The sequence below is a fragment of the Pan troglodytes genome, chromosome 7 (assembly GCF_028858775.2).
Source record: "Pan troglodytes isolate AG18354 chromosome 7, NHGRI_mPanTro3-v2.0_pri, whole genome shotgun sequence".
In the NCBI taxonomy this organism is placed as follows: domain Eukaryota; kingdom Metazoa; phylum Chordata; class Mammalia; order Primates; family Hominidae; genus Pan; species Pan troglodytes.
The window spans coordinates 142,633,120-142,658,112 of NC_072405.2; the positions used below are offsets into that span (position 1 = coordinate 142,633,120).

At 42.9% G+C, this 24,993-nt stretch overlaps 1 protein-coding gene and 1 long non-coding RNA gene across 3 annotated transcripts in view; both read right to left on the reverse strand.

The window, feature by feature from the left end:
* Positions 1–11,625, reverse strand: part of LOC134810923 (uncharacterized) — a 38,218-nt gene extending 26,593 nt beyond the window's left edge. The window contains exon 1 of the long non-coding RNA XR_010159681.1: positions 11,534–11,625. This is a non-coding gene — a long non-coding RNA (uncharacterized LOC134810923). The remainder of the gene's footprint in view (positions 1–11,533) is intronic.
* The window catches only part of KCNQ3 (potassium voltage-gated channel subfamily Q member 3), a 359,017-nt gene that overhangs the window by 248,217 nt on the left and 85,807 nt on the right, over positions 1–24,993 (reverse strand). The window lies entirely within an intron of this gene.

Below are 24,993 nucleotides of genomic sequence, written 5' to 3' on the forward strand. Positions count from 1 at the left end.
GGCTTGCAATAAATATCTGCTATTAAATTATCACCAGTACTATCTCTCCCCACTCACAGTGAGGCTCTTTATCCACACTTTCCTCACTCTAGGGCTTTCCCATGCTGCTGTATTCCCTCTGCTGACAATGCCCTTTCACCTGTTCTCTCTTGCTGGAATTCCACTCATCTTTTAAGACTTGGTGGAAACCTCTGCTGTCTCCTAGCCTGGCTGACTCTTATATTGTGACTCTCAGCACTCTATCTAGGCAACTCCTCTGCCTATTCATGGTTTCCAATGGCTGTTACCTCCAGTTTGTCAAGTTCAAAGAGGGCAGGGACAATGACCACACACAGGAAGCACTCAATAAATATCCACTGAATGCCTGCATGAATAAACAGCGAATTTGTATTTGTGATCCTCTTGGTGCACAGCACAATGTTTGAGCAACAGCAGGTGCTCAATGCATGCCTGCTAAATGGATGAATGAATGAATGAATGAATGAGCAATTGAAACTTCTTGCAGAAAGCTGACCCCACAGCAGGAACAGGTATGATTAAGGGTATCCTGTAATGTCCTCCTGATGCTTTGATGCTTGCCTGGGGGTGAGTCCTCAGCACCACTGGCCAGCTGGTGTGGGGACAGGGCAGCATCTGTGAGCTGCCAGCCTTCTCCTTCTGGCAGTCTCTCTGTTTGTGCCATTAGAGCCCTGTATTTTCCTCATGGCCTCAAGCAGCTCCAATCAATTGGGAAGAGGAGAGCAAGACGTTCAAGCCAAATTCAGCTGCAGAGCAATGGGGGAACTCGTTACACAGTTGGTGTAGGTGGGAACCACGCACTCCAGGCTGAGCAGACCCTGGGGAGCAGAGCCCATAGCCAGGAATGCCCTTCTTACTGGTACTATTGGAAATAATCATTTGTTGATAAAAATATTAACAATAATTGGTTAATAACAACAGGCAGTATTTCTCAAACGCTAAATAATGTGCCAGGCTCTGTGCAAAGTGCTTCTCATGCTTAACCTGGCTTACTACTTACCAGTACCCAGTGAAGTCAGTCATCATCTCCATTTTACAGATCAGGAAACTGAGGCATAGAAAGTTACACTGTCCAAGAGCAAGCAATTTGCAAAGCAGGGGCCAGAACTCCTAAGTCTAAGCCCTTAAACCACTACTCTAGGGTTCTGTGCACTCCCCATTTTGCAAATCCTTGGGAACATCCCTCGTTTCCTGGACACCCTCTCTGATCACTCCCAGATACATTTGTTGTTGACTCCCAGGCACAAAAAGATTGGTGTGGACACAAATCTTCTCACAACCTTGCCTTATCTACCCTCTCCTCCATCTTCAATCTGACTCTCCTTGAGGTCAGGAACTGAGGTTTTCTTATCTCCCTCAGTGGGACATGGGGCACTTAGTAAGCACATTTGTTGATTGGTTGTTTCACAGGGCTCTGGTAGTTTGTTGCGCCTATTTCTTCCTCTGGAGTCTTTAGCCACCATGTGGCATTACAATATGATCTACTGGAAATGATACTGAATCCCAAAGCAGGTACTTAATAATTGCTCTAAATGGGACTAAGAGTCTGCCTACTGCGGTTGTCAACTTTATACATGGGCAGTCAGGGAAGACTTCCCAAAGGAGGAAATGTCTGACCTGCGTCATCAAGGATGAGATGGAAATGACTGGCAAGTAAATAAATACAACCTATGGCTACCTTCAATATGCTGGTCCCCACAGAAGAGCAGGATTTGTGAAAGAAATCCCTCTCTGAGATCTTGCTCTGTTATAAGTGGGGACAAGTATCTTCAGAGGCAGGGAAGGCGATCCTTGTCTTTGTGCCAAGCTAGGACAACCAGGCAAAAACCAACACCACTCTCCACGAAGAAGGTAAAGCTTTATCCCTTTAAGAGTCAAGAAGCACAGGCTGCATCCTCCCAAGCACTAGCTCCAACATGAACAGTCAATAATTCCAAAGTAAATATCAGCAGAGGAGGCCTCATGTTTCTTCAATCTCCCTCCGCACACAGCAAACACATTATGCCACTGCCCTTTGGTGAGCACCCTTCCTTAGGCTGCGGCCTGTGATTGAATCCTGAGAGCTACTCCAGGGGGGATTTGTAGCAATTTAAGATACCGTTTTGCACAGGGTAGGTACAAAGTCTCGGTCAAGCCTTGCAGTAAAGAGCAGCCAGTCTTTCAGGACCATTTAGCCCCAGGCCTTACCCATCACTGCCAGCTCCTGTCCCAGCCCTATCCTTCCCCATGCTGTCTCCTTGCTTCCTCTTGCAGCCCCATCTCCAGCAGGGGAACATCCGCAGCCCTTTAATGGCTTCCTCTGGGCTTCTAACATCACGATTCTATTTCTTAGTGGTTCTGTCCCAAAATTCTGAGTTCCTTTCTTGCTTACCCCACTGGTCAGCTCCATAGGGCTTTTCTTTCCAAGGCTGCAGCTTCATGGATGGCTCCAAAATCAGACTGTCTCTGACACTGTCTTATTTCTGATACTCACTAGCTAAATGTTCTCGGGCAATTTCCTCCACCTCTTCAAACCTCAAGCTTCTCATCTGTAAAATGCACACCTTATTAATACTACTCCCCCAGGGCTGTTCTGAGATGGGAGTGAAGACAGAAAAGTGCTTAGAGGCCGGGCGCAGTGGCTCACACCTGTAATCCCAGCACTTTGGGAGGCCGAGGCCGGTGGATCACTTGAGATCAGGAGTTCAAGACCAGCCTGACCAACATGGTGAAACCCCATCTCTACTAAAAATACAAAAAGTTAGCCAGGAGTGGTGGCATGCACCTGTAATCCCAACTGCTCAGGAGGCTGAGACAGGAGAATCGCTTGAACCCAGGAGGCAGTGGTTTCAGTGAGCCAAGATCGTGCCATTGCACTTCAGCCTGGGCCACAGAGTGAGACTTTGTCTCAAAAAAAAAAAAAAAAAAAAAAAAAAAAAACGCTTAGAGCAGAGCCCAGCAGGGTAGGCCTCAGGTAAGCATCCTTCACTCTCCTTAGCATCAGCTCATGGGCCGGTTGTGAATATTAGAGGCAGAAAGGCATGCAAACTGCAGAGCTCGGCTCCTGGGGGAAAGTTCCCTGTGAACGTTAGCATGGTTAGTAAGGAGCAGGTAGAGGAAAGAAAGAACCAAAGAAAGAACAGAAACATGACCAGAGATAATAGAATCTCACAGAATTGCCATGGCCTCAGTCCCTGGTTGGGATTCTGATTCGCTAATGGACCACCAGGCTCATCCCATCTCCCTGCGCTTTCCTGGCCCCATGCAGGCCTTTTTCACCAGGGGGCTCCTCTTAAGGCAAGTCATACTAGCACTCAGGGCCTCCAGCGTCAGACATGGGCATTGAAAAGTCAGCCACCTGCAGTCTGAACACAGAGAGGGAGACCAGAGAGAGAGCCCTGGAGACCTACACCTGGGGTAAGTCACTTAACCTCTCTGGGACTCCATATATTTATTAATATCATTGGGCAATAATAAAACACCTAACATGCAGACCCACTGTGAAAATTACATGAGGAGATGGGCCTTAAAACGCTACCAGATATTAATATGACATACTAAGAATCATATAATAAGATGCTGGGAATGACGTTTATCAAGTGCTTTTTCTCTGCCAGGACAAGATCTAAGAGCTTGACATGTACTTCTTTGTCTAATTCTCACCTACCTACATTTAACTACTTGTATATACTATCTCCATTTGACTCAGAGGAAACTGAGGCACAGAGGGATTAAGTCAATGCCCCAGGTCACCTAGCTAACCAGCGTCAGAACAAAGTGAAAGTCCAGAGCCCCCAAGACCCAATGTCAATTCTGCCTCTGCTTGCTTACTGCATTGAAAGAAATTAACAGGTCTTTGCTCTTCTCTCCCACCGGACAAAGCTTAGCACCTGACAGATACAGGTGCCCAGTGAGCTCTGCCGAATGACTACAAGGAGACAGCTGCCCTGAAGATGAGTCCTCCCTGCCCAGCTCCCCAGGTTGGTTCCACCCAAGGATAAGCTCATCACTCCTGCACACTTTTTCCAGAGCCCCTGCAGGCCACGGCAACCCCCTCAGTGGAGAGTCATGTTGCCAGATCAGCATCCACCACCCTCCCCGAGGTGGGTACCAGCGTCTGAGTCTACCCCCACCCCCAGGGTGCATGTTCTCCCGGGTGCCATCAGAGACCACCCCACAGGGCAGCCAGTGGGGGAGGACGAAAGCCCCAGGCAGCTCTCATGGACCAGAGCCTCAAACTCCCTCCTGTCAAGGAGGCCACTTGTCACAGGAGAAAACTGCAAGGGCCCAGGAGTCAGACAGACCTGGATAGGAACACTGGCCATGACCCGACTTGCTCCATGTTGTCAGGGAAGCCACTTGACCTCTCTGACCCTGTTTCCTCCCTTATAAAATGCAAAACCTACCAGCCCCTTTCTCATGGTGATGTTGCAAAGACAAGATAAAGGACAAATGCCAGCTCCAGCACCAGGCACCTCAGGAAATGGTGACTCACTTCTAGAACAGAGAGCAGAGAAACTTCATCGAGGGATGTCTTGCCTGAGGCTTTCCCTTAGCTCACTAGCCTCCTCCACTCCCCGACCCACTTCTATCCTACCTCCTACTGCAGGGGCCTTGGCCCAGTACTGCCCCCCCGCTGGCACTTGCGGCACACACCCCTCCTGGAAAGCTAACTTTTTAAAAAAACTTTTATTTCAGGTTCACAGGTACACGTACAGGTTTGTTACATAAGTAAACTCGTGTTACGGGAGTTTGTTGTACAGATTATTTCATCACCCAGGTACTAAGTTTAGTACCCAATACTAATTTTTTCTGCTCTTCTCTCTCCTCCCAGCCTCCACCCTCAAGTAGGCCCCAGTGTCTGTTGTTCCCCTCTGTGCATCCACGTTTTCTCATCATTTAGCTCCAACTTCTAACTCAGAAAATGTGGTATCTGGTTTTCTGTTCCTGGGTTAGTTTGCTGAGTACGATGGGCTCCAGCTCCATCCATCTTCCTGCAAAAGACATGATCTCATTCTTTTTTATGGCTGCATAGTATTCCATCGTGTATATGTACCACATTTTCTTTATCTAATCTGTCATTGATGGGGATTTAGGTTGATCTCATGTCTTCGCTACTGTGAATAGGGCTGCAGTGAACATTCATGTGCACATGTCTTTGTGGTAGAATGATTTCTATTCCTCTGGGTATATACCCAGTAACGGGATTGCTGGGTCAAATGGTGGTTCCATTTTTAGCTCTTTGAGAAGAAAGCTAACCTTGAATCTAGTGTTTTTTTCAAACTTAAATTTTATAAGAAATCCCAAAGAACTTTCATTTATATGGATCATATTCACCAACATTCACTGCATTACAAACTAAAACTAAGATATTTTAAACACATTTTTAATTTATTTAAATATAAAAATATTAAACTCATTACCTGTTTGCATAAATAACGTATATTTATGAAAAAATCACTGCATTTTCCAAAACAGGTAATCACTACTGAAAAGAATGGCACTGTTTTGCCTTTTGGGAAATCTCTGGAATGTCTGGTTTAATAGGAGACAGCTGAGCTCACATCTCTGCTTCAGCATTCAATCTGTCTTGATCTCACTCATTCTGTAGCCACTGAGAAACTCCACTGTTCACCCCTGAGAGAATGCGACTGAAAAGGGCGCATGAAATCTTAGTATCATGAAAATAGCTTCGACTTCTCAGACTTCCTGAAACTGTCTCAGAGGTCCTGGGGTATGGAGAAAGGGCAAACCACACTTTAAGAATAGCTGCTTTAAGTGGTTCTGTTCCCTGCTGATCTGTTCCCTAGAACATTGCCTCCCTCTCCTAGGCTCTCCCTGCAAGAATGCACAGAAACAATTCCCACCCATGTGTCTTTGCTGGGTTACCTTCTCTCTCCAATGCCATCTCAGCCTCTTCTCCTGGCCCACTCCTTTTCACCTCTGGAAATTCACGACAGGTATCACTTTCCTTAGAAATTCTCCCCTGACCCCTATCACCCCCATGCCAGGTAAATGCTCACCTACGCTCACCTTACGCTCTCTTCGCATGTCATTCGTCATCCTAGCATTCACCACTCTGGAGTCAATTATTCAGGTTAGAAATCTGGGTCTCATTTACTGACTTTGAGCTCCTTGAGGGCAGGGGGGTGTCTTATTCACTATGATGAGTTAGCACGAAGCCCAGGCGTATCTCTTGTCAGGCCCTCATGGAACATGCATGTGGATATGTTTTTCTCTAATTGAACTTGCCTAGCATGCCAAATTTATTTTCTCTCTACTTAACTTCATCTGTCCAAATTCCCATTTCCAGCCATTACCCTAATTCTTCAATTCTAAGAGGCATGCTTTTTTCTCCCCACATTATTATATTTCTAAAATCAGAATGTCTTAAATTGATGTGTACATTTAACATTTCTGATATTTCTCTTCTTGAAAAGTTGTAGTTAAATTGACGGCCTATCTTCCAATCAGCAGCATTTTACATTATAACGAGTATAATTACTCTGTTCCAAATACGGTGCTGGCAGTCCACAATTGTGCACTTAACTAAGTGCTTCCATACAGCCCTCACATTGTTCTCCCAATAACTCACCCAGCCCTGGGCACACAGAGCAGTGGTTTCATTAATTGGGAGCTTTTTGGCAGGGAGAAAGGAATGGAAGAATTTCAGGCAACGAAGCCTACATGCTGAGAACTGAGAGAGAGAGAAAAGTGCCATCCAGCCTCAAGCGATTTGAGCTAGAAAATACATTGCTTCTGTGCATATGACTGTCCAGACACTTAAGAGGTTGATCCCAATCTCTTTGTTTTTTGACACCTGCAAATTGTAACTTACATTTGCATATCTTTTGCCACTTGGCCAGTTGTTTTGATATCTATTAGCATATTTGATCTTCCCAGCCATCCTATCTGAAAATCAGAGCAGGAATTGTTCTCTTCATTTCATTGAGAAGAAATTAGAGGCCCAGAGAGATAAGTGACACTGACTTAAATCAGAAGAGGAACTGGATCCCCAAAGAGCAGAGCACTAGTCTTGTGCTAATCCCCTCCACCATGCAACTGCCATCCACTCCAAATAATTGGAAGGAGTGGGTGAAGGGAAAGAATGAGGAAGAGACTGAGCTATGAAAATAAGGACACAGCGAAGGAGAGAGAGAGGAAAAGGGAATTGCGATAGTTAATTTCATGCGACAGCTTGATTGGGCTAAGGGATGCCCAGACAGCTGGTAAAACATAATTTCTGGGTGTGTCTGTGAGGATGTTTCCAGAAGAGATTACCACTTGAATCAGTAGACTTCCCTCACCAACATGGGTAAGCACCATCCAATCCACTGAGGGCCCAAGTAGAACAAAAAGGCAGAGGAAGGGCAAATTTGCTCTCTCTGCTTTGGTTAGGGCATCCCTCTTCTGCTTTTGGCTCTGGACACTCCTGGTTCTCAGGCCTTCAGAGCTGGACTGGAGCTAAACCACTGGCTTCCCTGGGTCTCCAGCTTGCAGACAGCAGATCAAGAGACTTCTCAGCCTCTAGGATCATATGAGCCAATCCCTCATAATAAATGCCTTTCTAGATATCTCTGTATATCCTCTTGGTCCTGTCTCTCCCTGACTACTACAGGGACTGATGGTTAAAGAGCAGGAACAAAGGAACACGAGAGGTAAGGAAGGGGCAGGAGGATGAGGCTGGTTCAGGGAGTCCGCAGGCCTCGCAACCCATCACAGAACTTGTCACACTCTACTGAAATTGCTGGTTTGCTTGTTTCTAGCTCTGGCTGAGACTATAAAACCTATAGGGATGGTTTGTCTGTCCTGTTTATGACTCTCATCCATGTCCAAGGCTAAGCACAGTGATAGGTAAATAGTGGGTGCTTGATAAATATTAGTGGAATTATCTTCAAATATGGTAGTCCTTGGAGCCAGAGTAATATTGGGTCAATAACTTTACTCTCTCTGATTCCATTTTCTCATCCATAAAATAGGGATAACAAGGTCTTTCTTAGAAGATTATGTCAATAATTAAATGAATTCACTCTGTCAAGAGCATTTGGAACTCAAGAAACACTGGCATTGTTAGACTGCAGCCCATAGGATACCAATGCCATTGCCACAAATAGGGCCCATCCTTGGAAACACAGTAATCAACATATTCTATGGACTTGGAAGAAGGTTCTACAAGGACAGATTATTTTATTTGAAAAAATGACACTTTTTTTCAAAAAAAAGTGGAAGATACTGGTTATAAAAGTCATACAAACACATTTTTTAAAAGTCAGACAATATGGCTGGGCATGGTGGCTCACACCTGAAATCCCAGCACTTTGGGAGGCCACGGTGGGTGGATCATCGGAGGTTTGGAGTTTGAGATGAGCCTGGCCAACATGGTGAAACCTCGTCCCTACTAAAAATACAAAAATTAGCCAAGCAAGGTGGGCGTGCCTGTAGTCCAAGCTACTGGGAGGCTGATGCACGAGAAACACTTGAACTTGGGAGGCAGAGGTTGCAGTGAGCCAAGATCATGCCACTGCACTCCAGCCCGGGTGACAGAGCAAGACTCTGTCTTTAAAAAAAAAAAGAAAGACAATACTAAAAACACGAAAAAGGAGGTAAATATAATTCATACTCCAATCCTATGGCAACAATCATATTGCTATAGCAATTATCATGTTGGTGTTACTTTTTCCAGGACACTTTTCCATACATTGCCTTAAATAATGGAACTATATTATATACTAAGACAGATACTCTTGCCTTGCCACTTCCAAACCATTCTCTTACAGTTTGTTCACTAACAGAATATTTTTGTTTGTTTTCAGAATGGAGGGACCATGTGCTTTAAATGAGGTCCCTTCTATTCCCAAAACATCGATCTTGACTAGGCCAGAGGAAGTCTCACTCATTCCATTCTTATTGCTGATGATTGATTTGTGAGTGGAAGAATAGGCATGTGGTCAGTTCTGGGCAATAAGACACAAGGGAGTCGGGTGGAGGCAGTAAAACACTTCTAGGCTTACAAAAGAGACTTCCAATAAGAAATACTTTTTCCTGTTTCCAAACATAATTGCAGAAGGATGTGATATTCAGAAGAGTAGCAGCCATCTTTTAAATATGAGAGGAACTCACAGTTGACTTCAGAAGAATCACTGAGAAGCCAATGGGAACCATACAGTTATTGAACGTTGAGTTAACCAAGCCAGGACTTCTTGTTCTATAGGATGATAAACACCCCTCATACAGAAGTCCCCTGCATTTTGGTTGGCTGTTACTTGCAGCCCAAAGCATTCTAACCATACAGTTACTATTTATAAACAGGTTTATGTGTTCACTTTTTACCTTCTCTACACATCAATGAACATAATCATAATAATTAATGTCTATGAAAGACTTCCTATTTGCAAGTACTTTATCAGGCACATTACATGGATTGTCTCATTTTTAATCCTCGTGACAAATTTCTGTAGTCGAAATGATTAGCTCTATTTTTTTTTTCAGATGAGGAAGAAATCAAAGATTTGGAAAGAGCAAATGATATAACAACAAAATGGAGGGGCAGGAATGTGACTCATGTTGTTCAGTTGAGGGTCTAAGTTTCTTCTCCACAATCACAGCCCTTAGGACTCCCCTCATCATTTACAATAGCTCCAAGCACCCTATTTTCTGTACATAACATGCACAGCTACCCTCCCACTGATGCCCACATCCCACAAGGTGAGGTCTTTTTCCCTCTTCCCTTCCCAAACCCTTACCAGTTGGCCCTACGTGTTTGGCATCTTCTAATTATCCTGATTCCTAAATATGCAAAACAATAATATTCCCCAATTGCCTTCTGCTGTAATTTCATGTAACAGGTCCCCTCAAATAGAACGTCCTTAATTTTAATTGCATATTATGTTCCCTTTCTCAGGGCAGACAGCTATTTATTCATCTAGCTAATTGTTCAGGAGACAAAGACATGGAATATATCTCACCAAATTAAGTATTTGCTAGTTGCTATTACTACTGGGGCTATAATATATACCCCTGATTTACTTTCTAGAAGCTCCTGAGGAAATCTTGGCATCTTTTTTTTTTTTTTTTTTACATTTATTTTTTGGCTTAGCCTACCTACGATTGTATGAAGGCCAACAAATCCTGGGGTATTATTATTAGTTGTGATGATAATAGTAATTACCACAATGTATAGATATACAACCGTACGCTTTATTCAATGAAAGAAGAAACAGTAAAAATGGCTTTTATTGAATACCTATTGTGTGCTAAGCATTGGCCTGGGTATGAGAAAATATTAGCCCATTGCCTCATTTTTGTTCAAGAACTTCTTAAGAGACTAAAAGCCTCATGTTTACTGATGAGAACTGAAGGGTACAGAAGTGAAACCACTTGTCTGCACCCAGCACACAGCTGAGCATCAGAAGAGATGGGTTTTGAGCCCAGGCCAGTGAAGACCAAAGTGTAGGTTCTTGTGGGGCTACCACAGAGCACATAGCCCCTTCCAACCTCACTAATTACACGTGAGAAAGAGGCAAGCATCTCAATGGCTACTTTATAGATATGGTCACCTGCATAGATAGGAAGTGATTTTCCCGACCTTATTGGATCAAATTATTCATCAGAAGCCGGATGAAGAAGTGCTAATTCTCATGCAAAACAGCCCCCGAGACTAAGAAGCCTGCCTTGCCTGCTTCCCAAGCTGCCCACTTCCAGAAAGGGTGGGGCTGTTTTGCCACCTGCACATGTCTGGATTTCCCTCTCCATCTCCCATCTCCCACCCTTCACACCCACACACCCACGGCTGCAGGAATTTCAGCCACATTCACCAGACTTACCTTCTGTTTTTTCCCACCCTCCCTCCCTCCCTCACAGGGAGTCAGTCCCACAGCTGAGTGAGAGAAAATGCCCAGAGAAAAACCATCAGTTCATTTAATTAATATTCACGGAATAGCCTGCCTGTATTAGGTGGGTACTGTGCATGCAGAGATGTGATAAACACAGCTCTGCAGACCTCCCAGCCCCAGAGAAAGTCCCAGCTCATCATGACCCTATGGCCAAGGGAGATTGGGCAGGAACTAATACCTTCTTTCTACAGAAAAAGAAATGAAAGCAGAAAAAAAAAAAAAAAACCTTGGAAGAGGAGAAGGGCATGGTGCATCTGAATAGAGGCTCCAGGAACAAAGAAGGGAGGATAGAGCAAAGGGAAAATGGGCAGTCAGCGCTGCCAAGAAACCTATTAACCTGAAAGTAATTACTGAGTGCCACTATGTGCTAAGGACATTGCATACATATGCTCGATCCACCACAAGGTTGGTCCGTTATCCATAATTTTAGACAGGGAAATTGAATCTCAGAGAGGTTAGGCCACTGGCTTTAGACTGCACAGCTGAATAGCGGCAGTGTTAACATTCAAGCCCAGATCGGTCTGATACCAAAACTCATTCCCTGTGTGAGACAGTCCAACACTAGCCCGAATTGGCACTCATGAAAGCTCCACAGCTGAGATGGCACACTCAGACAAATGTGCCAGACACTTCCATACACTCACCAAGTTTCATGGTTTTGGATTCATTAATAGCAGAGATTTCCACTAAGAAACGACAGCCCTTCCCAAACAAGAGCTGTAGAGAATTCTAGGTCTTCTAGGATTCTAGGGAATTCTAGGGCTTCTGTAGGGAATTCTAGAACTGTTAGGCTGGAAACACAAGGAGAACACTTTCCCCAAGAGAAAAATTCCCCATTAAGGTAACTCTCCTACCAGCCTACAACTAGAGCTCGTTTATTCAACAAATAACTTATTGAGCACCTACTATTGCCAGGCACTGTTCTAGGTGCTTAAGATAATCAGTGAACAAAAGAAGTGTTGACCTTGTGGTGCTGACATTCTAGTGATGGATGCAGAAGGAGCAAAACACCCCCAAACCCCAGCTACAAAGCCCAGCAGCTCAAATGCACCCAGAGAGACCTTCCCTTTACTTTAGCTTAGTCCTCTCCCACAACCTTGTACACCAGGGGATCAGTAAGGCCTGGGCAGACTTTGTCTCAGGTTAAACTGTGTCTCCTGGCAGAAATGAAGAGGAAATATCTTGAACATGTGGGTAGACCCCTTCTGGGCTGGTCAGCCAAATCCCATCTCACCAGGAGCCTGGAGGCCTGCCTCATCATGGCATCTGTCCACTGAACTAACCAGGCAGAGAGCTTGTCTAAATCAGATTAAATGGCAAGCAATGCAGGACTGCCTCCCAGGGCAGGCTGGCCAGAAGGCATACTGTAATACAGTTTTAAGTCTTTACAGTTCTTTTTTCTTTAATAACACCTTTATTGAAAAGTAATTTGCATGCTGACATGGTCTGGATATTTGTCCCTTCCAAATCTTATGTTGAAATGCGATCCCCGGTGTTGGAAGTGGGGTCTGGTAGAAAGTATTTGGGTCCCGGGGGCAGATCCCTCATGAATGGCTTGGTGCTGTCTTCATAGTAATGAGTGAGTTCCCACTCTATCAGTTCATGTGAGAGCTGGTTGTTTAAAATAACGTGTATCCTACTCCTTCTCTCTTGCTCCATCTCTCACCATGCGACATGCCTGTTCCCCTTCCCACTTCCGCATGAGTAAAAGCTTCCTGAGGCTTCACCGAAGCCAAGCAGATGCTGGAGCCATGCTTGTACAGCCTGCAGAATCATGAGTCAAATAAACCTCTTGTCTCTATCAATTACCCAGTCTTAGGTATTAATTTATAGCAACACAAAACAGACTAAGACAAATACTGTAAAATTTTACAGGATTTTTAACCAACTCACTGGGAGGGTCAGGCATTTTGAAGTGAAGTGTGGAGACAGGTGGCCAGCTCCCAGGAGAAAGAGATGCCTTTAGCCTCAAGAGAGTCAGTGCAGGCTTAGGCTCTGAGCTCCTTGTGAATTGGGGAAGGGAATAGGAGAAGGGTGTCAGGGGCATACCATCCTTGGTGGGTAATAATATGGAAGAGCCAGGTAAGGAATCAAAGGAGCCTGCACCCGGATCCTGGTTCTGCCACTTCTCAGCTCTGTTCATTTGGCTAAGTTATTGACCTTCTGTGAACCTCAGCATTTCAATCTGTAAAATGGAGCTAAGGCAAGTACCTGCCTCAGGGAGCTGTTGGAAGGATTCAATGAGACAGTCTCTACAGTGTCAGACCTGGCTCCAGGCTCACAGCATCATCATGAGAAGTACCTAATTCTTCCTAAAACTCTCTCATTCTAAATAGAAAAAACTCCAACCCCTTGTCTTCCAAGGGTCCACAGCTGAAAATGCCCCACACCCAAACCATTCCTTTGCCTGCTTTCCCCATGAATCCAGCAACTTTGCTTTGAAGACCAAGTGCTCACCCACCCCAATGAAGATCCAAGATAAGGGGAACAGAAGGCACAGGTTACAGAGGAATGCCTCCGGCTGCTCCTGAGGCCACACGGCAGGCAGGGCCTGAGAAATCAGACATTTTCTCATGAAAAATGGCTTGTGCAGTGAGTTTTTCTTGCAGATTGTAGGATCGTCATGGTGACAGGGCCAGGGCAGCGAGGGAGGTGGAGGCACTGCCAGCCTGCAGGGATCTGGGGCTGGGGGAGGCTGGGTTGGCAGCAGAGGTCAGAGAAAGCCTCAGGCTGCAACAGGGGCCATGAAGCAAAGAGAAGAAGGCAGTAACTACAGGCTGGTCCATTCACTTGACACTGAGATGGTTTGGGGTCCCCACCTTCATATACTTAACAGACCTAGGCTGAGCCCCAGCGCCATATAACATCAACTGGGTCTAAACACTGGAGGGACAGACAGGACTGTGCTTGTTCATCTCTACAGCCCTCAGCAGCCGAAGCAGTGCCTGGTACACGCACACACAGAGGATGCAGACCTTGTGGATGCGGATCGGGACAGGGTGGTAGGAAGGTTTTCCTGATGGAAAAGGAACCTATCTGTAGATGACTTTTTTCCTGTTTCCAAACAAAGATCAGATCGGCCTCTGAGCATTGCTGAGCAAGGAACCAAACTGTGCCTCTACAACATCCTGGCTGTGTAACTTTGGCAAGGCAGGTAACCTCTCTGGGTCTCTGTTTCTCCTCTGAAAAATAAGGGTTAAATGAGTGAATAGAGGAAAAGCATCCAGAGTTTCTGAGTTAAGTCTTAGCTACAATTTGCTGTAATGCACTTTGTCAGGCCTAACTAAGGAGAATGGGAGTCAGTTTGTTTCCTGACAAATTCCTATGCATCCTTCAAACCCCAAATCAGAGTTCACCTTCTACAAGAAGGTTTCTCTGCCCTAAGACCTGCCCTCTGACTCAGTGAGTCTTTGCTAGGTCTGTTTCCCCAGCCATGCTCACCCCACAACACTGCATTTTGTGTTCTTATCTGTTCCCTTGTCCCGGTGAGCTGCTATAGCTCTTATTTTTGTGTCCACATCTCCTAGTACTGTGTCTGCTAGGGACTGAGCACCAACATATTTCAAAAGATGAATAAACAAAAGGATGAATGAGTGATTTCTTCATAAGAAGAGCAGATAGGAAGGAAGTAAACATCTTGAAGTAATGTGATGGCAATTTTTCAAATTCCAGGACGGAGACAGGCTCCTACAAGCACACAAACAGAAGTAAAGAGGTCATGTACAATGGAAGATAAAAGAATCAGAGGGCCCTAAAGACTTCTCGGTACAGTGCATTAAATCTCAGATGGCAGCTGAACATCCAAGCTAGGGCTTAATGGGAAAAGGTTGCAACCCAAGAATTCTATACCTGTCAGCTGGTCATTCATGTGTAACGGCAACTTGGAGACAAAAGCATATAGTCATTTGAGAAACACGAGTTCAAGGAGTTTTTTAATATTTAAAAGTAACTGCCAGGAAAAGTAAGAGCAGGACTCATAACTTTCTGATCGATAGAAGCAGTATATTAAAGTCAGACAGTCTAGGTTTCAGTATCAGTTCTGCTACTCTATGTCTAGTGCTAAGTCATTTAATCTCTTGCTGCCCCACTTTCCCATCTGTAAAATGGAAACACTGATAGTACCTATTTCACAGGATTTTGTGAGAATTAAACAGGATAATCCATATGCAATGCTTTTCCCAGTGACCAGGACGTAGCAGGTTGCAGTAGATGCTGTGCTGCCAACAGATCTTCCCTCTGGAACAAAAGATGACCCTCATCAGGGTACCAGAGTTCTCTACAAGAACACCTCAGCAACCAGCTCTTAGAGGACTATGTTGGCTGAAATAAAACTCCTCACCTAAGATCATGCCTCTTTCCACATGTGGTCCACAGCCAATGACTCACCAACACACAAGTAAACAGGCAGCCCCCTTGCCCCAACTTGAAACAATTCTGAGAGATCATCCCAGCTTCAGAGATTGCGTGAAGTCAGTTGAGGCCTTTGCAGGGACTGCAACGCAGCTCAACTCTTCCCTCAGCTCAGTGCTGCTTCCTTTCCTTCCCTTCTACAGTTGCCAATGTCAAAGGTACTTCCTTAGAAATAGCATGCATGCCATTGTCCAACTCAGAGTGTGCTTTCTGGGGAGCCTAACATGCCAGCAAAGAGACTGCAGTGGTCTGAATGTGTCCCTCAGAGTTCACGTGATGGAAACTCAATCCCCAGTGCAGCAGTGTAGAGACGTGAGGCCCAATCCAAGGCCATTAGGTCAGGAAGGTTGTGTCCTCAAGAATGGACTAATGTTATCCAGGGAGTGGGTTAGTCATCTTGAGAGTGGGCTTGTTATAAAAGTGAGTTCTACCCCTTCTGCTCTCTCACACTCTCCTCCCCTGCTCTTCCCCTTCCTCTCTTCCTTCCACCATGGGATGATGCAGTAAGAAGACCCTCACCTTGAAGAGCAGAATTCTGGCTGCTAGAAGTTGGTAGGAGAGGGGGAAGGGGCAATGGGGACAAATTTGTGTATGGGTACAAAGTTACAGTTAGAAGGAGGTGTGGCAGTGAGCCCCTAGCAAAAAACAAAAAATATAAGAGCAAGGAAAAAGCAAGGAAGTGTAATGAACAAGAAGCATAAAACACAACAAGATGGTAATGATGATGGATAATCAAGCATATAAGTTATAATTTGTTTAAATATCCTTAAAATACTCTATCCGGGCAAAAAAAAAATCAAGTCTAACAATTTTGTATCTACTAGAAACACATTTAAAACAAACTACCAAAGAAAAAGTAAAAAATAAATTAAAGGGCCCTGGGATGGGGGGATGGTGCAGGGAAAGATCAGACTTTCAGGGATTGCTTATGTGGTCTGAAAAATCCTTCAGGAGATTTTGATACACGTTCCTAAAAAAGCATACTCTCCTGATTGGAAAAGAAATGACATTTCACGTCAGAATTTAAGGGTGGTATCCAAAGCTGTCCTTAGAGGAAAATGTATAGCCTTGCATGCTGTCAATATTAAAGGAGGCTAGATTAAAATAAATAAAGTAAGGTTTCAATGGAATATTTTTTACTCTTAAAAACAGCTTAATAAAATTAAAAATAAAAAAATATAAATTAAGAGTAAAATTGAAATATAAATCAGAGCCAGTTAAACATAGACAAATAAAATTTTCTCAGGAAGCATATATAATCACAGATATACATCAATTTTTAAATCTCAAAAATATTAATTATAGATAGTTCTGTGTAGTTATCCTTGAAGCAGTTGGTGAAATAGATGGTTTTAAAGGTAAATATAAATTACCAAAGTGAGTTCAAAAAAAATCTTGAGGGATATCATACAAAATTAATCATCCTTTTAAACTATCACCATTAAGTAAGATATTTCCTATTGGTTTCAAATAATTCTTACCATATTAAAGAGGTTTATTTCTATGCTATTGATATAAAAAATTGGAAACAGATATCAAACTGGATCAATTGCCAACTGGTCATCTATTAAGGTGATCATATAATTTTTTTCTTTCACTTATTAATGTGATGACTCCTACTAGAAACTCTTCTAATGTTGCACTATCTTTTATTTTCCTGGAATGGTTTATGAATCATTCCTCTGACTCTAAGGAAAAATAGAAATTCTCTAAATACATTTTGGGGAGCATTACATCATGTTGAAAACTAACAACAATATGATTTAAAAAACAAAGAATATCTTCACTACAAAGAAATGAAAAATGTTTGTGGTGATGGATATGCTAGTTACTCTGATTTGATCATTACAGAATGTGTATATGTATTGAAACATCACACTTTCCCCCACAAAATATATACAATTATTATATCTCAATTAAAATTTGAGAAACCAGAAAGAACATTCTCTCAAATACTCACAGAAGCCAAAATCCTAAGTAAAATCTTGGTAGGAGAGTTTAGAGCATATTAAAAGAAAAAGAAAATCATCATGTCCAAATAGGATAGCATAATTCAAGACGTCTGAAAATAGGGCTCATGCCAAGACCACAAAAGATAGCCCAACATTAGAAAAGTTTCCAATGGGAGTCATTACATCAGTAAGTCAAAGGAAAAATTTATAAAATCACCTTAATAGATATCTAACTGGTAATTAATCAAGTTGGATGTCGTTCCCAATTTTTAAAAATCAGTAGCATAGAAAGATACTTTCTTAATATGGCAAGAATTATTTGAAACCAATAGGAAACATCTTAATTAATAGTGAAAACCTAGAGCTAGTTTCACTAAGACAATAAAGGAAAGGCTTTAAGAAGTAGAAACTCTAAGACTAAACCACAAAATAGAAGACTGATAGAGGAGATTTTATACATAAAAATGTGAATTTTTTGAAGAAGGAAAAAACAATGAACTTCAAAGAAAAGTGACAATTTGGGAAACCCATTTGCAATATATCTGATATCAAAAGATTACTGTCCTCAGTAAATAAAGACCTCTTAGAAGATCTTGGGAGTTATAAAAGAAGAAATAGGCTGGGCCCAGTGGATCAGGCCTGCAATCTCAGCATTTTGGGAGGCCAAGGCAGGAGGATCTCTTGAGTCCAGGAGTCTGAGACCAGCCTGGGAAGTATAGTGAGATCCCATCTCTACAAAAAAAAATTTTTTAATTAGCCACTTGAACCTGGGAGGTTGACTCTACAGTGAGCCATGATCGCCTCACTATACTCCAGCCTGGGCGACAGAGCAAGACCCTGTGAAGAAGAAGGAGAAGAAGAAGAAGGAGGAGGAGAAGAGGAAGAGGAAGAGGAAGAAGAAGAGGAAGAGGAAGAAGAAGAGGAAGAGGAAGAAGAAGAAGAGGAAGAGGAAGAAGAAGAGGAAGAGGAAGAAGAAGAGGAAGAGGAAAAAGAGGAAGAGGAAGAAGAAGAAGAGGAAGAGGAAGAAGAAGAGAAGAAGAAGAAGAAACATAAAGGGTTAAACAAGGAACATTTTCAAATTCACTGGAAATAAATCAATTAAAAATTAAAATTAAAATGTGATATGACTTTTTTTTGATCAAATGAGCCCAGATTTTTAAAAATGATCATGCAAAAGATTCTGGAAAAGAGGCATAGTCGTTGTTTGCTCGTTAAATTTTAAATGGACTTAAATTTGTTTTAAAGCAATTTGGTAATAAGTTTAACAATATGTATAAATATTCACACCTTGACCAACTGACTCCACTTCTAGGAATACATTCTGAAGAATTAAACTAAAGACTACAAGAAAACTTCAGAACAGACAGTGCCATTATTCTAGTTAAAAAGTAAAAATAGTGTACAAGTTCAACAATAGGGTACCGATTAAAAACTTTCTACCTTTGATGGAATACAAGAAAACTATTAAACATCATCAATTAGAAAAAAAATAATATTAGAAAACAGTTGAGGGCTATACTTAAGTGAATAAATCATGTTGCCAATAGCATGTATAGCATGACTTAGATTTGTATATTACAAAAAGAAAAAAAAAGATGGGAGGGGTTAAAGTTTCATTCATTTATGAACTTCTTATTTATTTCAAAAATATTGATTAAACATCTACTAAATGTCAGGCCTGGTTCCAGGCATTGCCAAATAAAATAGACAAGATGCTTCTCTTCATAAAATAGATTAATGGAGTTATTTCTGGAAGGTAGGATTAGTAATAGTTTTCACATTTTTCATTGAGATTTTATACTTCTACCCAAGTGTCTTACATGAATCGTGATTTTAATCATCATGCAGTGGTTCTGATTCCATTCTATGATTTGGAGTATAGTGGGAAACTTTAATACCGACACATACATGGATAAAGCAGATTCTTAAAAAACATTCTGGAAAAATTTGGTATCAACTGGAAAGAAAAAACAAACACATTTGGCCTCTACCTCACACCATATACAAAAATAAATTCCAGTTTGATAGTAGACTTCAAGATTTAAAAAAATGAAATTTCAAGAAAAAAATGGAGAAATCTTCATGAATTCTTTCATAAAGGACATAACTGATCAATCTCACTGCATTAAAATTAAGAATCTTTGTTCAGGCCGGGTGCAGTGGTTCACACCTGTAATCCCAGCACTTTGGGAGGCTGAGGTGGTTGGATTATCTGAGGTCAGGAGTTTGAGGCCAGCCTAGCCAACATGGTGAAACCCCGTCTCTACCAAAAATACAAAAATTAGCCGGGCGTGGTGGCACATGCCTGTAATCCCAGATACTTGGGAGGCTGAGGCAGGAGAATTACTTGAGCCAGCAGCGAGCTGAGATTGCGCCATTGCACTCCATCCTGGCCAACAGAGCGAGACTCTGACTCAAAACAAACAAACAAAAACCTTTGTTCATAAGACAAAACAATAACAACAAAAACATTAATAGAGAGAAACACCATAGAGTGAGAAAAGGCATTTGCTGCACATATAAGTAACAAAGGGCTTGTATCCAGAATCTGTAAGGAAAACACAGGCAACCTAATGGAAAAGTGATGTAGAGACTAGAGTACTCACTTCATGAAAGAGGATATCCACATGGCTTTTAACCAAATGAAAAGTGAGCAACCCCAGAAGCCGCTGGGGAAATGCAGATTAAAGCCACAACAAGACACTGCCACATACCCATCAGAATGGCTAAAATTAAAACCATTAACAACATGAAAGATGGTTGAGATGTGGAGTAGAGAGAACTCTCACATGCTATTGCTACGAGCATAAAATGCTACACCCTCTCAGGAAAACACCTAGACATTATGTAATGTATTTGAAGAGTAATGTACCCTTTAACCAGCAGTTGTGTACCTAGGTACAAACTTTGCAAGCACACATGCATGTATGTTCCAAAAAGCACACACAAAAACACTCCTAACAGCATTATTTGTAATAATAAAATATAAGAAATTACCTAAATATCCATCGACTGCCATTGGTAGTATGGTTATACAATGGAATTCTACACAGCAATGAAAAGGAGCTAGAGCTACATGCAACAACATGGATACAACTCACAAACATAAGACTTAGTGGAAAAAGCTAGACACAAAGTTAACACCTTCTATATGTGGTTCCAGTTATATAAAACCAAAAACAGACAAAGAAAAAGTATAGCATTTAGGAATGAACACTTAGGGAATGAAAACATACAGTAAGGTAGGAAAGTGATGAGCATAAAAGTCAGAATAGAGATTGCTTCTGGGGGAGAGTCTGGGCTTGAGTAGAAAGGGACAGTGCAGCAGCTCCCAAGTACTGGCAATGGTCTTGCTGCTGGTGGTGACACAGTTGTTCTCTTTACGGTAATTCAGCTGTACATTGTGTTACGCTTTCTGAGTTATAATACACCATAAAAAATGATATTAAAGCAACCCAATAAAAACATTAATGCCTGGGCCCCACTCCAGACCAGTGAAATCAGAATCTTTGAGAGCAGGGTGTGGTATGGGTGTTTTGTAAACATTCCCAAGGAGATTCTCATGCACCTCCAGGGCTGAGAAGCCTTGGAACACTGTATAAGAGCAAGCTCAGGTTCTCCAGTCTCCAGCACTCTCCAGCACTTCTCTCTGGGCCTCCATTTCCTCTTCAGTTAAATGAGTGCAATAACAGTACTGACCTGATGAGGTTCTAAGAATTGCAAGTGCCAACACCATGAAGGGTTTGGAGTATTTACCGGCCCATTTTAAGTACCCAATCAGCATTAGACTGGTATCTTTATAATAATAAAGTAGCAATACATTTCATTTCTTAAATAAGACAATGGAAGGGGTCAACACAATTCCAAATATTTAGCAAACACTTTCAAAATGTTATTACTATTAAATGTTTGGTTTCCACAGTCTCAGGATGAACTAGGATGCCCCTCAGCTCTGGAAAGCCTGTCTCCTTTGGGCTTGGAAAGAAATGCAGTTTCAGAAAACAGTCCAGTGATATTCAGAATCTGATGGGATAAGTGGATATTACCACTTGGAATACCCCCACTAGTTTTTAGTTTTGTAAATTCTCCAGAGACAAGGCCCAGGCCCTTCTTTTCTTGATTCTGCTGAGAGTGCCTAGAGCATACCTTGTAAGTGCTAATGGGCACAATGCTATTTTGAACCAAGACTCATGGGTTCGGTAGGTCAGAAACTACCCATGAAGATGATGGTATCAAAAGGGCAGAGCTTCAAAATTCATTCCACCCTTTACTGGCTGGGTGACTTTGGCCAAGGCCTGATCTCTGAAAGCCTCAATGCTCACATCTGTAAAATGGAGAGGATGACAAAGACAGCTGTCTCGCTTCTTCAAGATGTTTTGGTGAGGCAACGCCGAGAAGAGATGCAAAAACTCCTAACACACAATATGTGCCCAGCTAACAAATGCTTTACGCCTCTGCACCCAGCAGGTGGCCGGGTAATGGCACGGACAAAACAAATTCTGCAGGCTGAACTGGATTTTGGGAGCCTGTTGAGCTGAAACAAACATCACCAAACTACTCTGCAAGGCTACACTTGGGTACACAGTGCTCAATGAGGGAAAAGAGAGTAGGAAAAATCCTTTCCCATTGGTCTACAGCTATCAGAAGAGAGAAAACATCTTCCCCCTCCCAACAGCAGGACACTCAAAAATAGCAACCCCATTTCTCTTCTTTCTAACCCCCTCAGGACATATTCTCAACCAAATGCCAGCCAGCCTTCTGCACCACATTCCATGTGGGGAGCAGCATCTGCTTGCAATACAGATGCCCATGGCACCTGGGCAGCCGCTGTCTTGGAAACTGCTTCCTGCACTGGCAAGGGTGGGTATGGACACGGTGTGTTTTCCTGAGCCACAGAAGGGAAGATAATAATCCATCCTAAAGCCTCACCGAATATACACTCTGACACTGACAAATGAACAGCAAGGTGTCTGTGTCTGCATGCCACACCTGTGGGGGTGTGTGCTCATTTTTATCTGCACACATCCTGCTGTCATAAACCATGGTGGACTTTAATTGCCCAGCAGTACCAAGTCTGTGCCTTTTAATGCCTACAGCATCCGGCCTCCCCGCTGGAGAAACATATCTGGTTATGACGTAATTCCTCTGACCTAAATTGAGTCACTTTCTTGTCAAAGAGGACAGTGATTGTTCAGCTCTGGGGTCAATTTTATTGACTTTTCTCCAGCAGAAACCCTTTGGAACTCATCTTTTGCTCCTGCCTTGGATTAAAAGTTTCTAGAGGAGAATTTACCATTTGTGTTTTTTAAAACAGAGGTGCTATGCTGGCCCCCGAGCCCTGCCCCAGCCCAGTACTCTCTGATTTCAAATACTATCATGCGCTCTCCTCTTCCTAACTCTTCCCTGGCCACACCAGCATCCTTGCTGTTCCGCAAAAAGATCAGGCCCATTTCCAGCCCAGGGTCTTTGCACTGGTCCTTACCTAGATGTTCTTATTCCCCATGTCTGCCTGGCTCACTCCTCTCTCTCTCTCAACTCTATATTCAAACCTCACCTTTCCATGATGCCTACAATGATTCCCCATTTAAAACTGCAACACTCTTAACCTGGGCAACACAGCAAGACCCTGACTCTACAATTTTTTTTTAAATTAGCTGGGCATGGTGGCACGCATCTGTAATCCCAGCTACTCAGGAGGCTGAGGCAGGAGGATCACTTGGGTAGAGGCTGTCAAGAGCCATGACTGTGCCACTGCACTCCAGCCTTGGGAACAAAGCAGACCCTGTCTCAAAAAACAAAACAAAACAAAACAAAAACAAAAAAAACGACAAAAAACTGCAACATTCACCCCCTTATCAGCTCTTACCGTATCATATTTTAGTCCACAGCACTTTTCATCTTATATCTTAAGATAAAGTTTAAGCCTTTTTCTTTTTTTCTGGTAGTTCTTTATTTTCTGGGTCTTGCACAGACTCTAGAATAAAAATCAGAGGATGCTAACAATTTTCCAGTTTTGTTCAACTTCTCGGTCCCCAGCATGGAGTACACAGTAGGTACTTTAAAAATATTCCTGAATTGTTACTGCTCTCCTAACCTTCCCCAACAGAAGCTTTCTGTTGTGAAGAAGTCAATGGCTTCACAGGCAGAGCTCTGTTTAAATGCCACCTCAAGGGAGAAGCCACTCTATCTAAAGAGCCATCCACTCTACCTCCCCACTCCCCTGCATCACTTTATTTTCTTCCTAGTCCTTATCACCACCTGACATTATATAATGAAAACAGAGCACAGCTTTGTCTTTGTTGGTGTTCATGGCTCTATCCTAATCATCTAGAACAGGGATTGGCAAACTTTTCACAGAAAAAGGCTAGAGAGTAAATATTTTTGGCTTCACATGCCCTGGTGTCTTTGTTTCAACTACTCAACTCTGCCCTTGGAGCACAAAAGCTGCCACGGACAACATGTAAACAAAGAGTATGGCTGGGTTCCAAAATAAAACTTTATTTACAAAAACAGGTGGTGAGTCGGGGCTGGCCTATAGGACACAGTTTGCCAACTCCTGATCTAGAATAATGCCTGGTGCATAGTAGGTGTTTAATAAATATTAGCTGAATGAATGGGCTGAATGATTTAACAACTAAATTTATCAATTTACCACATGTCAGGCACTCCGTCAAGTGATCTTTCAATCATGTTATTTCATCCATAGAACACCTATTAAACTAAGGACCGTTATTCCTCATTTAGAGGTGAAAGGACAGAGGATAAAGGAGTTTCTGACTTTCCTGGGCTATCACCATGAGAGAGGATTAAAATTCAGGTCTTTCAGCCCCTGCTCATTCCACTACAGAACATGTACCTCCCAGTCTTGTTGCATGCTCCATGAAAATGCAAAGTCATGCTGAAGATGATAACTGGAATTCTTCACCACCCACTGTGTACAGATTCCTTCACTCATCTGCCAGCCAGGGTTTGCCAGCTACCTACTGTGTGCCCTTGCTGTGCTCTGTGTGATAAAGCGCTAGTCAGACCCAGGCTCCACAAGACAACAGAGCTACGGAAACAGCCAAATACCAACCACGTGCCAGGCACCAGGCTGCCGGCATTAGAAACCTGACTCTGATTCAGGGCTTGCCTTCAGGAGGAAGGGCAAGAAGCGCAAGTACTCTCAGGGCCTTCTACGTGCCAAGCACTGTGCAACATATTTCCTTGCCATGCAAGTAAATGACAGGTGTCCACAGAAATGCAAAGGTTGGGGGAGTTCTGAGGAGAGAGCATGGGATTTCCTCCTTGGGACTTGGGAAAGCTGAGTTAAAGGGCATGGTTAAGCCATGTGTTTTTGGGAATCAGAACTGGGACCACTTCCCATTCCAAGAACTTACTAGCTATGCAGACCCTGGGAACATGACTCAGTTTCCCTATGTCATAGAAAACAGTGATAAGAGTGTGACCTCCCACCCCCCAAATTTTTTTTGAAAAACTAAATGGACTAATATATAGGTAATAAGTGATTGCTTGATCCTGTGTAGGGACTTAAAGTGTGGCCATAATTATCATCCTGATCACCCTTGAAGGACCTGAGAGAACTTCAGAGTGAAACCTTTGGTATTCAGAGATCTACGAGTGAAAGTGGTACCCTACCCTACTTAACACACTGGTTATTATCAATGATGACAATGGTGTCATGGGGTGGGGAGTGATGGGAGAAGTTCAAGGACTTCCCAGATCATGAGGCTCCTGTTTGT